This window comes from Marmota flaviventris, chromosome 14 (assembly GCF_047511675.1).
Source record: "Marmota flaviventris isolate mMarFla1 chromosome 14, mMarFla1.hap1, whole genome shotgun sequence".
In the NCBI taxonomy this organism is placed as follows: domain Eukaryota; kingdom Metazoa; phylum Chordata; class Mammalia; order Rodentia; family Sciuridae; genus Marmota; species Marmota flaviventris.
Genome location: NC_092511.1, coordinates 85,588,401 through 85,605,164, shown reverse-complemented (window position 1 = coordinate 85,605,164; position 16,764 = coordinate 85,588,401). Strand labels below are relative to the sequence as shown.

Sequence of the window (16,764 nt, the reverse complement as noted above, 5' to 3'; positions counted from 1 at the left end):
ATAAGCTTTTATCCCTTGGCCCTCACATCCCTACCGTTTGGCCTGAGATGTGTGTTGTGTGAATGAGGTGTGCTGAAAAGATGGGACTCTTGACTTCTAGAAGTGGTGACTGACAGCAGCCTCTCCGTAATCTTAAGGAAAATCCAAAAGTGACAGGCTGTGCCTCCGCATCCCACAGGGGAAACTGATGAGGGCATTTTCCTGCTCTCCACATCTAAGTGTGAAGAGCCATTTGGCACATCCATAACAAAAGCTTTTAAAATGATCAATTTGACAACTGCACTTCTAGGAATGTATGCTATTGAAATAATCGAGAGATTTATACGTTTTGTGTCTGCCCAAAGTCACTGAGAACAGTAGTGTTAATCAGAGTGAGAATTATAAATAATCTAACCACCCAGGGCCGTTGGATAGCACGCCTATGCAAGAGGTGCTACAGCAGCCAGGCTGAAGACCCAGGTCCTGATGGCAAGGTTCCATCCTGGACCTGCCCCTTGCCAGGGATGCCAGCCTGGGCATGTACTTAGCCTTTCCATGTCTCTGCATCCCTGTGTGTAAGGTGAGACTAAGATGAGGAGCACAGACCTTAGAGAAGTCCCTGATACATATTATACCTTTGCTATGGACTAGATACTCTGATTGCAGGTTAAGAGAAGGAGACTTTTCAAATGAACTAATTTTTCTAACACTGGACCCTCCATACCTGTAGGTTCTGCCTCCATGGATTGAACCAACTGCAGACTGAAAATATTAAAAAATACATTTGCTGCTGTACTGAACTATACAGACTTTGTTTCCCCTTGTCCTTATTCCCTAAACAATACAGCATAACATTGCATAGCATTTACATTGTATTAAATATAATAAGTAATCGAGACAAGATTTAAAGTATACGGGCGAATGTGTGTAGGATTCCATGCCAATGCTACGCCATTCTATACAGAATTTGAACATCTGCAGATGTGGTAGCCAAGTGGATCCTGGAACCAATATCCTGCTGATAGGGAAGGTTGATAGTAAAAAGTGAATGTTTAGCCCCACTCTATTTAAATCCCAAAATGTTGCTTTTAGAACTAGAGAATGATGTTTGGTAACCACTAATGGTTACCTCTGGGTGTTAGAGTTACCAGTGATTTTTCTTTTCTTTTGGTTCTTTTCTGTGTTCTAGTCCCTGCAATGAAGAGCTCCTAGCCACATCCATACTAAAATGGCAAGGTGGTGGCAGGGCCAACGCAGGAAACCTTGAGCTGGGGAGGGGCCTTCAGGGGTCCCAGTCCCTCCTCTGCCCGCAGCAGGCTGCCGGTCCAGGGTGACCTGCCTCACCCGTGCGGAATGAGGGGCTGGGCTGGAGCGACCCCTCTAAGCCCCTCCAGCCCCACCCTGCTCCTCTGAAGCACGTGGTTCTGATGCAGGGTTCTCCAGAAGCCAGAATCAACAGGACACTAGGCGATTTGTTAGGGGCATGGGCTCACATGATCCCAGAGCAGGCAAGTCCTGCCATGGGCCCGTGGCAGGTTAGAGAACCAGAGAAACAGGTGACCGAGTTCCAAGGCACAAACCCAGGGAAGCCCAGGGTGAAACCCCAATCCGGGCGGAAGGCCTGAGAGCTCTGGGGAAGGGGAGGAGGGGACGGGGCGGAAGCCGCAGGTGCAAGTCCCAAAGTCCAAAGGCCGAGAACTTGGCACTCTGACGCCCAAGGATGGGAGGAAACAGCGGGAACCCCTCCCAGAGGTCGGGAAGCGCAGAATGAGCGAGAATGCACTCCACTTCCGCCCTCTGTTTCCTTCCGGGCCTCCAGCCAATAGGCTGATGCCCGCCCACATGGGGGGCGGGGCTTCTGCACACGGTCCGCCCCTCGCCAACCTAGACCCACCTTCTCAGACACACCCAGAAACGGGCTTCCCCTGCCACCAGGCCTCCTTTCCTCCAATCAAGTTGACGTCAGAATTGACCAGCATCCTTCCAACAGGCATGTTAGAGGTTGCCACGGAAGCAGAGTAAAGGGTTATCTTCAAATAAATTAAATGGCCCCTGGTAGTCACAGAGTAAGTGACCTGAAGCTGTCGGTTCCTCCGTGGGGAGATCTTAGGAGCTACAGAGGCCTAGCTTCTGGAACGTGTCCCCTCTGCCAACTGCTCAGGCTTCTTCTAGCCCCACACTCTCAGGCTCTGGGAAGCAGATACCTGCAGGAAGCTCTGTAAACACAGATTTCTTTTCCCCAGGACTGACTTTAGTGCGTAATTATCCATTTTGGTTTTATCTTGCCCCCTTGGTGCTAGAAGCGTTGCTGGCTCAAAGGAACCTGGGGTTCGATGGGAGATAGAGGAGAGGAAATAAGCTGCAGTAGCAGGGTGAGAGGCTGGGGGAGGCAGCTACTGAGGAAGCACAGAGGGCAGCCTCATGGGAGGAGTGCATTCCTGGAGGCAGCCCTGCCTCATAGAAGTTAGTCTCCGTAGGCTCATTCTTTCCCTGGATCAGATGGGAATTTCTCCAACATTAGGCGAGCCCCAAACTATTGGCAACTAGGGCAATTAGAAGCCCCAATAACAGTAAGCATCAGGGGAAGCATCCTCTCCCACCAGACCTGAGTTTCCTTTGACTAATGAAAAAGATGGGGGATCCCACCATAACAAGTGGCCTGGCTCAGGGAGCCTCTCTGTCTTCCCATGTCTAAGGCTCCCACCCTGTACCCAGAGACATCAGGGAAGCTGAAGGGAATTGGAAGGTGCCTGGCCTGGGAAGCCTCTGGTCCCTGTGGAACTGAGACTTCCATCTCCCACCTAGAGAGACTCTACCCTCTCAGGTAGCCCCAGAAGATCCAGTGTGAGCCCCAGGAGCACCAGCTAAACCGTGCAGAACAAAATGTGACAAATGCTCAGAAAACTGAACTGCCCTTTTAAGCACAATCCTTACAAGTCAGCCAGGACCCTCATGCAAAATCAAAACACGGTGACTGCCTCCTAAAGTAGAAGATTTAAGTATGAGCCAGAGTCTTATAACAATGGACAAAATGTCCTCAATGCAATGGAATATCACTGGTCCTACCAAGAGCCTGAAAAATCTCAACTTAAGTGATTCTAATGTAGCAGATGTTGGAATTATCGGACAAGAATTTCAAAACCACTGTCATAAAAATGCTTTCACAGTCAATTAGAAATTCTCTAGAAATAAATAAAAGATAAAAATCTCAGCAAATAGGAGATATAAAAATTAAATGGGGGACTCTGGGCATAGTTCAGTGATACAGCGTGTTGAGCAACCTTGACTAGTGCTTTCTTAAAGTAGCCATTTAGTGTTGGGAGAACTGCATGAATCCTTTTAAGGTCAGCATTTCCAGTAACCTAACTATCTTCTACTAGGATCCATCTCTTAGAGCTTCTACCACTTCAACACTGCCACACTGGGGACCAAGCTTCCAGCACATGGACCTTGAAGACACTCTCAAATCATAACCAAATCATAGCACTTAATGTTAGAACAGAAGTGGTACAAAAAGGAACCAAGACTGGAACACTGATATTTTCCTGTGGTTTGAAGGATAGGTTATTAAAACACTCTTCTTCAGACTAGCTACAAATACCCCTGGTCCAATAGAGAAGCTTTGCTCTTCAGGATTTCCAGCAGTCCCTAACCCTCTGGTGGGTACTTGGGACTGTCCTCCTCCTCCTCCAGGTCCAAAAGCAGCTAGCAGGGGGTGAGAATAGAGAGAGAGGACATGACCTCAAGCATTCCCCTTCCAGCAGGCTCTCTCCAGCTACGTAGATATGCCCTCAGTTTGTTGAAATGCCAAGTGAAAGGATGGGAGGTTCACTTCAGCCCTTCAGAGAGGGAAATATGAAGGCTCTCAACCTCCAGTGATCTCACAGCAAGACACTTGGGATTCTTCTGGAAGCAACTGTGGAAAACTGGAGACCACCTCTTCAAGGAGTCCTGAGCCAGGGGTGTTCATTGAGTGTGTGGAAGCTAACTGACTTTCCAGGAGGAGGAGCATCTCTGAGACTGAGTGCCCAGGGAGGAAATCCTGCCTAGTGGGAACCTGGACTTCTCCAGAACCAGGGACAGCAACGCATCGTCCTCCTGAGCCAATCCAAGGAGCATCCTGTAGGCTTTATGCCTTCCAGTGCTCCATGGTAGTTGGGGAAGGATAATTATTCTCACTTTGCATCCAAGTAAACCTTGCTTGAGCTCAGTTAAATGGTTGCCCCTGGTCCAAGATAGCGTGGTTTCCTCTGTTCCCCAGAGATGGTCCCCGAGGCTTGAATTGGGACCCACTTAAAATGAGGATACTTTCGTTGCAGATTTCTGGGCCCCTATGGAGCTTGGGGTGTTCTTTTCCAGCCCTTCAGGCCTTATTTGTTAACGTTTGGCTAAAGAATCAGAAATGGGCATGTGTCAATTTTCCCAAATATGGAGCCATATGGGCTGTGGGTTTCTATTTTCTAAGTGCCTGAGATACATTAGTGAATTATAATGTCCAAATTTTACGTGGCCCAGACAAAGGGTAGCCACTTCCAAGATTCACTGTGTTTTGAAAGACCTTGCTTATGCCAAGCTTGTAAGCAAATTTTGGATTCCTTTCTGGCACTTGGTATAGGATTCTTTATAAAAAAAATTTTTTTTGTAGGTGTAGATGGGCATAATGCCTTTATTTTATTTGTTTACTTTTATTTGGTGCTGAGGATCAAACCCAGTGTCTCACACATGCAAGGGAAGCACTGTGCCACTGAGCTACAGCCCCAGCCCCTTTGTAGAGGTTTCTGTAGCATGGTCCAATGTAGGTAGATTTGCTCAGCAATGTTATCTTACATGCTGTTATTTTTATTTCTTAAGAAACTGAATATCCAAGGTCTCTTCTACTGCCTCTAGGGGTTTTTCCAGAGATATTTTGGCAGCTTCTTCTACTCAAAGATTGTTTATTGATTTTCAAATAAACAAACAAAAAGCAAACCCTAGTCTTTTAACACTCAATTATCTTCTATCCTCACTCTCAAGAGTAGCCTCCATCTATTTTCCTAGCTGTGGTTTATGCTTTTTCTCTTTCACCATGCCCTGTGAAAATAAAACATGTTGGAGTTTTAACAAGACATCAGGTTCCAGTAGATAACATTCGTGTGAAGTTAAACTTCATGTTTATTTGTATTTTTTCTTGATACTTCTAATATTTCTCATAGCACCATATGGGCTATGTTTATCATCTATTCTATCCTCTGTGGCTGGATTTTTTGTTTGTTGTTTGTTTGTTTGATAATCCGAAAGCTCACAAAAACAAACAAAAAAGAATCGTCAAGTTATAAAAGTTGTTTTACTCAAGACTATTTTGAATTAGTTTGGTATTCTCTTTTCCAGAGTCTCCTCCAGGAGTTATTATATGAAAAGACTAAATGAAGTGCAAGTTTCTGTTTGGAAGGACATACCAGGTGTAAGGTACTATGCAATTACAATACTTTCAATTGCAGTAATAGAAGACTCAACTCAAATGGTATAAACAGTGAAGAAAGTTTGCTATCTCCCATTAGATCAGTCCCTAAGTAGGGTAACTCCTAGTTGGTTAATTCAGTGACTTGGTGATCTCAAAGTCATCTTCCTCTTTGCCATCCTTGGGCTCCCTTCCCAAGTATGACTGGCCTTGTTCTCAAGATGACAATGTCTTACGGAAGGGGCCAATTCTCTCTCTCCATGTTTTTCTATGAATGATGAACCCTGTCTAAGATTATCCCAGGAAAATGTCCCCTTATATCCCATCAGCCACAAGCACCCCAAAATCTAAACCCATCAACACAAGAAAGGGATTAAAGGATTAGCTTGAGGTTGCTCCTGGACATGCAATGGTAACTGATGATCTGAGCTAGAGCCAAAGGAAGGGGAGTTGATGTGAGCAAATCCTCCAAAGGGACTGCTACCTGTAATTAATCCCGTTTAGTCCCCACAACAATCTTGAGGTAGCTATTCTCATCACCATTGTTGTAAATGGGACACGGAAGCCTAGGGAAGTTTAAATTCTTGTCTTACTTCCACACATAGAATAGAGGAGCCAGGATTGTCTTCCCCATGAATTCAGATGCAACTGGAACCATTGTGCATCTCTGTTCTTAATAGTTAAGTCAAAATTAGGTGCTCAGTGAAAAGAAAGCTCAAGGCCTAGGAATCACAGAGTTGTAGGGTTGGGAAGGGCCTTCGATGTCTCAGCCCTACGCCCTTCAAATGTGATAATTGAACAAAGAACCAAGCAGAGAGCGCTGGTAGGCAGAATGGGAAGGGGTCTGAGTCCTTTTTGTGCAGCTCTGACGGAATACCCAAGGCTTGAGTAATTTATAATGAAAAGGAACTTATTTTTTCCCAGTTCTGGAAACTGGAAAGTCTGGTATTAGGGAACCAGCATTTAGTGATGATCTTCTTTCTACTCAAGGCAGGTGGTCAAGAGAGAAAAAGAGCAAGAAGCAAGACAGAACCAAACTCACTTTCTGTTTGTTTGTTTTTTGTGTGTTGCTGGGTATCGAACCAGGGCCTTGTGCATGCAGGGCGAGTACTCTACCCACTGAGCTGTATCCCCAGACCCCAAACTCACTTTTTAACATGAGTTTTTGGGGACACCGTCAAACCATAACAGAAAGTTACACAAATAATAATACAATATGGCAGAATATATCAAGGAAGAGTTTACAAACACATGGGGGGTGTTCATAAAAGGATTGACCCTTAGATATTGTCACAGGATCTGGCAAGAGGCCTTCAAGATAACATTTCAACAAAGCAAGATGGGTAGAAGAGAAGTGGATACCAGGATAAGAGCCACACGGAAAGCAGCCATGTGGTTAGAACATCTGGAAGGTAAACACATTGGGAAGCAAAGCTTGGCTTGAAATGTTAAACTAAGGAACTTATTTTAAATTTCTTGGGAATTGAGGGAGAAATTAAGGTTTTGAGCAGGCGTGACCTGGTCAAAATGGCCTTCTATAAAGATTAATCTGGTGACCGTAGAGGGTGTTCTGCATATCCGTCAGGATGCTTGGGCTACAAGCAACAGAAACCCAACTGAGTTTAGCTTGATCAGCAAAGGCACTGATTATCTCATTTTTGAAAATGCTGGAAATGCTGGGCTGTTCTGAGATGGCTATCTCAGTGGCTTCTTTCCCCCTTTCTCCTCTTTCTTCTCAGAATGTCAGCATTGCTCTCAGCACAGCTCCCTTGAAAAAGGCACCATTGCAGGTCCCAAGTGTGGCAACAGTGCACAACAACATGAAAGAAAGATCTGATGCTGTTTCCCATGGCTCCTTTGGTAAGAAAATGGTGAGACGTGATCTGAATAGCAGCACTGCTGGGTGGACTCGTCGCTGCTTGGACATCTCCACTCAAGAGTGTTGATTCACGGCTCTGTGTGGTCCTGGAGGGTCTCACTGCCGGTTTCTCATTGTCAACACTCTTGTCAGGACTGGAGAGACACTAAGAAAGTTTGTTGATCTTGCAAATGCCCTGGGCCCGGAAAATTGAGTCCAAGAGTCCCCGAAGTTTACTTCCATCTCTGCATCTCCCTGTTCCTCTCTTAGTATGTAATCGCCATCGTTTGACCATCCCCTCTAAAACTCATGTTCACATTTAACTGTTGCTGTGACGGGCCTGGGATGTGGGACCTTTAAAAGGTGATTAGGTGACGGGGATTCCATCCTTAAAAATGGAAGACAGCTATGACGGCAGGAGTGGCTTTGTTATAAAAATGGGCTTCACTGCACGCACATTCTCTCTGTCTCTGTCTCTGCCTCTCATGATCCCTCACCATGTGATGCCCTCTGCCATGTCATACACAGTAAGAAGGCCTCACCAGGTGGCTAGTCATCAACATTATACACATAAGAATCAACCAGAATGCTGCTATAAATGCCAGGTCTAGATTCCACTTCTGTAGGTCTGAGGAGGCCAAGAACAGGGGCTTTGAACAAGTGCTGATAAGATTCTGAGGCCACTTGTCTGGAATCCCTATGTTGAATGACCCTGCTTGATGTCACAACATTGTCATACTCGTTTTGTAGCTGCTTGTCCACATGTTGACCTTCCCACTAGACTGTGAGCTCCTTCTTTACCTGTCTATTGCCAGTGTCTCGCATCACACCTGGACACATGGACAACAGATCACTAGAGTCTTGGCTTGGAAAATGTCCCTACACCTGTCAAAATCACAGAGACAAAAAATGGAATGGTGGTGCTTGGGGGTTGAGGGGGGCGATGGGGAGTTGTTTAATGAGAAGAGTTTTAATTTGTGTTATGGTTTGGACACGTGGTGTCCCCAAAAGCTCATGTGTGAGACAATGCAAGAATTTTCAGAGGTGAAAGGATTTGATTGTGAGTGTTGTAACACAATCCCTCGATTAATCCACTGATAAGGATGAACTAGGTGGTAACTGTAAGCAAGCAAGGTGTAACTGGAGGAGGTGGTTTGCTAGGGGCATACCTTTGGGGTTTATATTTTGTTCCTGGTGAGCCAGTTCTGTCTCTCTCTCTCTCTCTCTCTCTCTCTGCTTCCTGTTTGACATGTCCTGAGCAGTTTTCCTCCTCCAGGCCCTTCTGCCATGATGTTCTGCCTCACTTTGGGCCCAGAGCAATGGAGTCATCCAATCATGAACTGAACCTCTGAAATGTCGACCTAAACTACATTTTTCTTCCTCTACATTGTTCTTGCAGTTCTTTGGGTCACAGTGGTACAAAAGGTGACTAAAATAGTTTGAGATGTTGGATGTTAACTTTTCATTGCTATGACAAAATGCCTGAGAAAATCAACTTAATGGAGAAATTTTTTGTTGTTGTTGTTCTGTTTTTGTTTTGTTTTAGGCTCATGGTTTCAGTCTGTGGTCGCTGGTTCTGTTGCTCTCAGGTCTGTGATGAGGTGGAAACATCATGACATAAGGGCATAGCAGGAGAAACTACTCACGGTAGCCAAGAAACAATAGGGGTGGAGGAAAGGACAAGATACAGGCAGCCCCCCAAGGACCATTCCCATCAATTCAGTTCTACCTCCTATATTTTCCACCATCTCCCAATAATGCCATCAGCTATGAATCTCTCCATGGATTTGATTATTCCATTAACGAGGTCAGAGGCCCCATGATCCAGTCACTTCCCAAGCCCCCACCTCTGAACATGGCAGAACTGGAGACTAGGAAGTCCAAGCATGAACCTTGGGGGACATTCCAGATCCAACCCATAACAATTGGAAAGTAGTGAGAATGGCTCAGTGGCAACAATTGTACAATTTTAATATACCTACTGCCCCTGGAGAGTGAATTCAAAAACTATTAAACCCGGAACATTCAAAGTTATGTAGGTTTTACCACAATTTTTTAAAATGAGGGAAAAAAATCATTTGGCTGCTTTTCCAAGCCTATCTCACTTCCCCCAGAAAATTTTGCACTCACATTGTGGTCTTGATTTGACAAGCAGACCCACCGAAGATGAGGCTCCTCCATGGCAGACATCATGCTTGAAGCCCACCTTCAAACCCAAGTCTTAGGTACCACGAAGCTCCAGTACAACAAGCACCAATAAAACGAGAGGCCCAGGCTGGACGTCGGCCTCCAAGATGTCGCCTTGGAGCACTGGTTTCTTCGCAGCTCCCTGGGCCAGTTACAAAGTAAAATTCTTCCTGATTGCGTTGGAGGAAACAGAGATGGACGTGTCTCTTGTTACTAGAACCTCCTTGCATTACCATAAAACACCATCAGACCTTTCTCCAGAAGGTGCCTGTTTTTCTTGAAATGTACGAAGGAAAAGGAATTTTAACAAGATTCCAGGAAGTTATATCCATATTCTGCATGGATGCTGAGCTTTATTTCTTAAATCTATATTCAGAAATATTCCAGTCTTAAGCACTATAGATCTAACTTCTGGCATTCTTCAGAGAAACACTCGTGTCTGGCAGCCTCTCCCCGGCCCTAGCTGGCTACTTGGACCTGTTGTCTTCTCTCTCTCTCTGTTTTTTTTTTTTGTACCAGAGATTGTCCCCAGGGGTGCTTAACCACTGAGTCAATCCCCACCCCTTTTTATTTTTTATTTTGATACCGGGTCTCACTAAGTTGCTGAGGCTGCCTTTGAACTTGCGATCCTCCTGCCTCTGCCTCTGAGCACCTGGGATTACAGCTGGGTACCCTGATGCCAAGTCAAAGTGTATTTCTTAAAGGTTTTGAGAAAAAAGGAAATTGAAAGTCTCTGCTTAGAAATAAATATTTTAAGCCAGATGCAATGGCACACGCCTGTAATTCCAGCAGCTCAGGAGGCTGAGGCAGGAGGATGGTGAGTTCAAAGCCAGCCTCAGCAAAAGCGAGGTGCTAAGCAACTCAGTGAGACCCTGACTCTAAATAAAATGCAAAATAGGGCTGGGGATGTGGCTCAGTGGTTGAGAGCCCCTGAGTTCAATTTTGGTACCCCCAAATTAAATAAAAATGAATAAATAACCATTTTAGTTTGCTTTTTCCTGATGCCGTGACTTTCTCCTTAACTTGTTGGCCCTGTTTGGCCGTCTTTCCCTTCCTACCAACAGGAGAGTCATCCTGTCCGTTGGCATCGGTTTCTCCAGCTCACTCAGGTCCATCACCAAGACAGCAGGCTGTTTGCTCAAAAGTCAGTTATTTCAGCCATGCACCAAGCAGACAGATACACAGGACAAAATCCTGCTCACATGTTCACCGTTTTCCTCTTACAGTCATTTCTCTGGCAAGACGTTGACACAGCCACTCACGCCTCCAACCAAATAAATGAACTGAGAGTTCAAATTAAATTCGCCATCATGATAATTTATTGATGAAGGCATTGTCCAGGAATGTCTCATCATTTAGGAAACTTACAAGTTCATTGGAGATGATTCAAACTCATAAAATATTGATTAAACACAGGCACTTAGGGAGCCCAAACTCTGTGAATTGGGACAAATACTGAGGTTGGCCTCTTAAACCATGTTTCTTTGGGCAAAGAAAACAAACAAGTCTTTAGAAACTATTCTTCCTCCCAGGTGTCACTTGGCATTTCTGCAGACCGTGTCCAATTCCCCTTATCCCACCCCTTCCGGCTTCTCCATAAACCACCGCTTTCTGCTCCAGGTTGAAAAGATCACTTGTATGGAGTAGAGTCTGCTTCCTACAAAGCAAAGTGAAAATTGAGTAGCCCAGTGTCATTACATCTACTCAGTTCTGACTCTAACCCAGCCTGTGACCACCCAACAATCATGAACCCTTGAGCTTGGGCCATATATGCGATACAGTTCCATTTAATGCAAGGAATTTCAGGGGTGGGGGAGGGGAGGGGCAAGTGCCGTTCCATGATTCTCAAGACTCTGCTATAGCCTTCAGGGCAATATCATAAATATTGGTCATTGTCACAGTATCCCCACTACCTTTGAATCCTTGAAGACAGAGACAGTTTTTTACTTCTAGTACCTGATGCACACAGTAGGTGTGCAGTTGCTCTCAGTGAGTGAGCATTCTAGCACTCTTTATTCTGAGAAAATTCAGGCCCTGTGCCACAGACTCCGCAGCTTCCTTTCTCTGTCTCAGAAGGCATCTGCTACAGTTAGCACTTGGAGTGCTCCCTAAGGCCCATGTGTCCCCAAGTTGGTTCTATTGAAAGGTAGCAGTACCTTTAAAAGGGGAGGCCTAGAGGAAGGTTTTCTGGTCATTGGGGGAAAGTTATTGAGGTGGATACTTGGATCTCATCCCCTCACCTCCCTCTCTTTCACTTCCCCTCCATGAGGTGAATGGCTTTGTTCCACGACACACCTTCTGCCATGATGTGCAGCCTTGTCAGAGGCCCAAAAGCAATGTCACAGGCCCAAACAACCAGGGACTGGAATCTGCAAAACTGTGAGCCAAAATAAGCCTTTTCTCTTTATAAGTTAGTTACCACAGATATTTGTTATAGCAATGAAAAGCTGACTCACATCTGTGCAAAAATATATCATCTTGTTCTCTCCTATTTCAGAAGAAGGGTGTGCATTTTGAAGTCAAATAGACATGGATCAAATCTTAGCTCTGCTCATTATCCAGACCGACACTTCTCCAACTTCACTGCACACGTGAAGCAGCTGGAAATCACGTTAGATGAGGTGCTAATTTGGTAGGTATCTGGTGAGGCCCAAGCTCGCAAGTGAGGCTCATGCTGTGGATCCATGGACCACAGACTTTGAATAACCAGTCTCCAGGGTCTAAGTGGTCTTGGTCGAGTTGCTTAAACTATCTGAGCCCATTTGCTTCATTGAGGACAATCAGGAGGTTATAGAATAGACGGTCAAGTTTTCATTTGGCTTCCCCTAATAGGAACCAGACAAACAGTGGTTTGTTTTTTCCTCATTGGGCTGGTGTTGCTGCTTAAGGAACCAAGTTCCTTGGCTCTTTCTACTCCACCATCCTTAACAAATGGAGATTCACCCTCCAGGCCACTGGATACTCTGTCTGTACATCTGCCTTCTAGGAAGACAGGAAGAGGGAAGAGTAAAGGGTAAAGGACAAAATGCATGTGCCAGTTGACTCTGTTTTTAAAAAAACAAAGATAAATAATAACTCACCTCAAAGCCCCACCCTGTAGGTGTCAGTTCTGGGTCAGGACACACCGTTGCAGCTTGAGCATGTGACAAGGTGAATATTCCAGCTGGGTACATTGCTGCCCTGAGCAAAACAGAGGAGTTACCAGGAGGGAGGCAGGGAAGCATGAACACCCGCTCACCAGTAGCAGTGTCTGATGCAAATATCTACTGTACGCTATTGTAATGGCACCCACGAGGCACCAGACCCAGCACAGCATCTGCTAGAGTCCCTAGTACATCCTCTCCAGGAATGCTGCATTTAGGGTTTCTTGTCTGTGTCTTCCCTTCCCCACTTACTCATCTCTCCTAGTCTCAAAAACTTTCTTCCCAGCTTCCTCCAGGCCTTCCGCCATCTTGCCTGACTCACCATTCATCACCATGGCAACCACCTGCCTTCAAGGGGCTCCATGACTGCATTCTCAAAACTCAGAACCATCACCCTAAACACTCACCCAACAGTTTCTTCTCAAAGCCCTTCTCACTGAACCTCTGGGAGGTCTTTTAAGGCCTGTGCACACTCCTCTTTAAAACACCAACCTAGGAAGGCCTGAATGGGATTAAAAGGTTGGCCCTACTGCTAACCAGAAGAAGGAACTCCTCTCTCCCTGGCTCTCTGAAGTCTTCTGCCTTCTGAACCAAACTTGGACTGGAATTTACACCCTTGGTTCTTCTGGTTCCCAGGCTTTGGACTCAGACTGGAACTCTACCTTTAGTTCTCTGGCATACCCGCTGCACATGTTGGGCCTTCGCAGCCTCCATGCCCACAGGAACCAATCCCTTATAATACTGTGTATCTGTAATGTATATTTTATGTATTACATATATGCCATATCGAATTGGTTCCTTTTTCTCTGGAGAACCTAAACTAATACAATGCATAAGGAATACAGGCCAAAGGCTATAATACTTGCATAGCTAAATCCAAGATTTCAGGGCTAAGCTGAGTGGCTGACTTGGTTGCATTTCTTGCTTCAACCCATGTGACAAGGTGGATATTGATTTATTGATTTAAGTTGATAACAAGTCAATGAAAGAAAGAACAACACAGTATATGCAAAGGTGACTTTCATAAGACGGCAAAATCAGTACAGATGTAATTACTACTTTGCATAATGTCATTAGAAAGTAAAACTGAATATATTAAAAATATATTTGAATTTTCTGGGAGTTATCATGAAACTCTTAGCATGCAGAAGTTTTAAATGATCTTGTTATTACTTTTATTTTTAACAATTTCCCTGAACAGAACATTTTTTGTACCCAAATGGAACATTTTTAAAGAATTAAAACTAGTTCAATATTATTTAAAAGAAACCATAGTGCATTAACTTTTAGAAGTTAGTACAGAGCACACCAGCTCAAGCAGATGAAAAAAAGAAAAGTAGGAATCGAAAACACAGCAAAGATCATTTTTCCCAAATATTTAAACTTACATCATTGACTTCAGAATATTATGTTTTGCTTTAGATGTAAGACTTTAAACTTTTTATGCACTAAAAAGAATTTATCAAAAAGAATGCTATTTGGCAGTGATAAAGGTGTGCGTCTGGGTATGGCAAAATAAGCTCTGGCTGTTTAGACTGGGAACACATTAAACTAGTCTTGGCCCCTTTTGCTGGCTGGGCTTCTGCCACGCCTGGAGCTCACAGTCCTTGGCACCATCCGTGCCTCCTTTCACCCAATCAACCTGCCTCTCCTCCCCAGCAGCCCTCCCACACAGCTGTCACTCACCCAGCCTCTGATCCCCATGATCAGCCAGTGGCCCCCGTGGATGCAGGGAGGCTATTTCTTTGCCATATGAGCTTGACACCATGGCACCTCTCTGTTCCTCACAGGCAGAGTGGCAACGATAATAACCTCTGCAGAGCTCTCCTGGGACCTACAGGAGGTAGCAGGTCCCAGTACGAAGCCCTGCCTGCACCTGACAGAGCCTTGGTGTGTGGGTTTCTTTTCCCTTGGTGATTTCTCACCTGGACAGTTGCAAACTTGCCCTAACAGGTTTCCATGCCACCAGCTCCCCGTCCCTCCTCCCCTCCAATCTATCCTCCTTGGGGAAGCCTCCAGGATTTTGCAAAATATAGACCTGTTTCCAGTTTTCTCTTTTTTGAAAACTTGCAGTGAGTCCCCCATTGCCTACGGAGTAAAACCTGAGCCCCTCACAAGAGCGCAGGAGGAATGTCTGTGATTCTAGACTCAGACATGCTTCTCTCTCGGCTGTCTCTCCATATTTACCTCTTGACTCTGGTCTGGGCTTCTCAATTTGCCCACCTCCAGCCTTTGCTCAGGGCCCTTTCTCAACGTGGAATGCCCAGATTCCAGGGTTGCCTCCTCTTAGAAGCCACCTCCTTTCCCTCCAGTGTGGTGTGAAGAAACCTTTCGCTGCTCAACACATTATGCACCATGGTTTGAGGGCGTGCTGGGAGAGGAGTTATGGGTGAGTGGCTCCTGCCCCACTGCACATACCCAGGGAAGACAGGACTTCGCTTCCTGATCTCTGTTTGCTCAGCACCTGGCTCAGAATGAGAGTCCCTTATGAGTGACATTTAAAACCTGAGGAAGAGGGAATCTTGATTAAAGAAGGAGAGAAAGCTGCAAGACAGAGAGATGCCTTGGCTATTCCACCAGAACAAGAATCGATATCCAAGGTCTTAACAATCCAGGGACAAAGGACATGCTGAGGTGGGTCTCCACGTTGCTTCCCTTAGTGAATTCCTACCGTCTCGTGATTATCACAGTGAATCCTATTGGATTGGACTTTGGCCTTTGTTGTCTCCGGAATAGAAATGTCTAGTCCTGTCATCACAACCTTCTCCCTGGTGATCAAAGTCACAGGCCCTTAAGGAGGGACCTGCTTCTCCTTTTGCTGCTCCAGTTGCTCCTGCATATGGCAGAACGTCACCTTTATCCCTGTGCATGAATTATTACTTAGGGACAGCCTTCATTTAGAGCATGGTCATCCGTCACAGATCCTAGGACTAGAGAGCCAACCAGGGCTTTTCAGAGTTCTTGCCATTGTAGTAAACGTTGATCTGCGTATGTTTTATAAAGGGAATCATGCAGTGTCTGTCCTTTGTGTCTGGCTTTGTTCCCTTAGCACACTGTTGCAAGGTGGGTTGTAGCATTATCATATCATATCATATCATATCATATCATATCATGTCTACCCTGTCCTCTGAAAGTCTGCAAACCCCATGGTTTCACTTAAACTGATTTAATTTGATGAAAAAGTTTATTATCTTCCTGTTTTGAAGAAATGAACGACAGTGGTAGACTCTTGGAAAATATCCTACAGAGATAATGGCAAAAGCAGTCCGTGTGGACAATTTTATCTGTCCTTTCGTTCATCAGATTCCTGGGCATTCGCTATTTGTCTGATATAAGTGCTGGGTGTTGAAGATACCAAGATGAACAAGATGTCCAGGGCCTTGCTGTGCTCTCCTCCTAGATATCCCATGGAGAGTCATGAGTCCTGTCATTTCAACATCAAATCCAAGGGACCATAGAGCAAATGATTCGTAACATTTGTGGAATGAATGAACACAGGATGACGTTCCATGCAACACAGAGGGAAGAGGTCCCTGCATAAGTACCTACTTATGACACGCTCTGTGCTCTCTCCCCTGTCTCTAGCCTAGGCCCAGTGAAATCCTGAGCCTGGACAGGGGATCATTGTGATGTAACACCCAGGTTGTAATACCCAACGACTATAAGGTCTTTGTTATGAGGAGACACTAGAGTTCATCTCCAGTGAGCTCCTGATTGTGAATGACTGTAGTTTCAAAGCACTTTAAAATTTGTCATATCTTTATTTCACCCAATAAAATGTGTGTGTGTGGCAGGGGGATATGTGGTGGTATCCCCACCCACTAGTCAGTAGATGCTAAGTCAGAGCCAATTGCAAAGGAAAAATCGAAAGAGCTTAGTAGCAACCAAAGCTCCAAAGCTGGGCTCCTTTAGGCGGGAGAACTTTGGACAGGACTGAAGTTTGGATCCGAGCACATCCTAGCTAGAGAACACCAGACAGGAGACCTTTCAGCTCTTGAATAGGCTGCAGATGCTAGGGACAGTTCAGGCAGCTTCCCCAGAAGCCAGAAACAAAGCAGAAGGCCAACAATCCAGCATGCTGCTCCTGGCTCCCTCCCTCCCTCCCTCCCTCCATTCTTTGGCCTCTTCTCTCACCCATGTTCCATAGGCTGTCCCGAATC

General features: G+C 45.3%; 1 protein-coding gene across 1 annotated transcript in view; it reads left to right on the top strand.

Annotated features, from left to right (window-relative positions):
* Rpl31 (ribosomal protein L31) overlaps positions 1-16,764 on the top strand; it is a 306,946-nt gene that overhangs the window by 85,447 nt on the left and 204,735 nt on the right. The gene's annotated exons all lie outside the window — the stretch shown is intronic.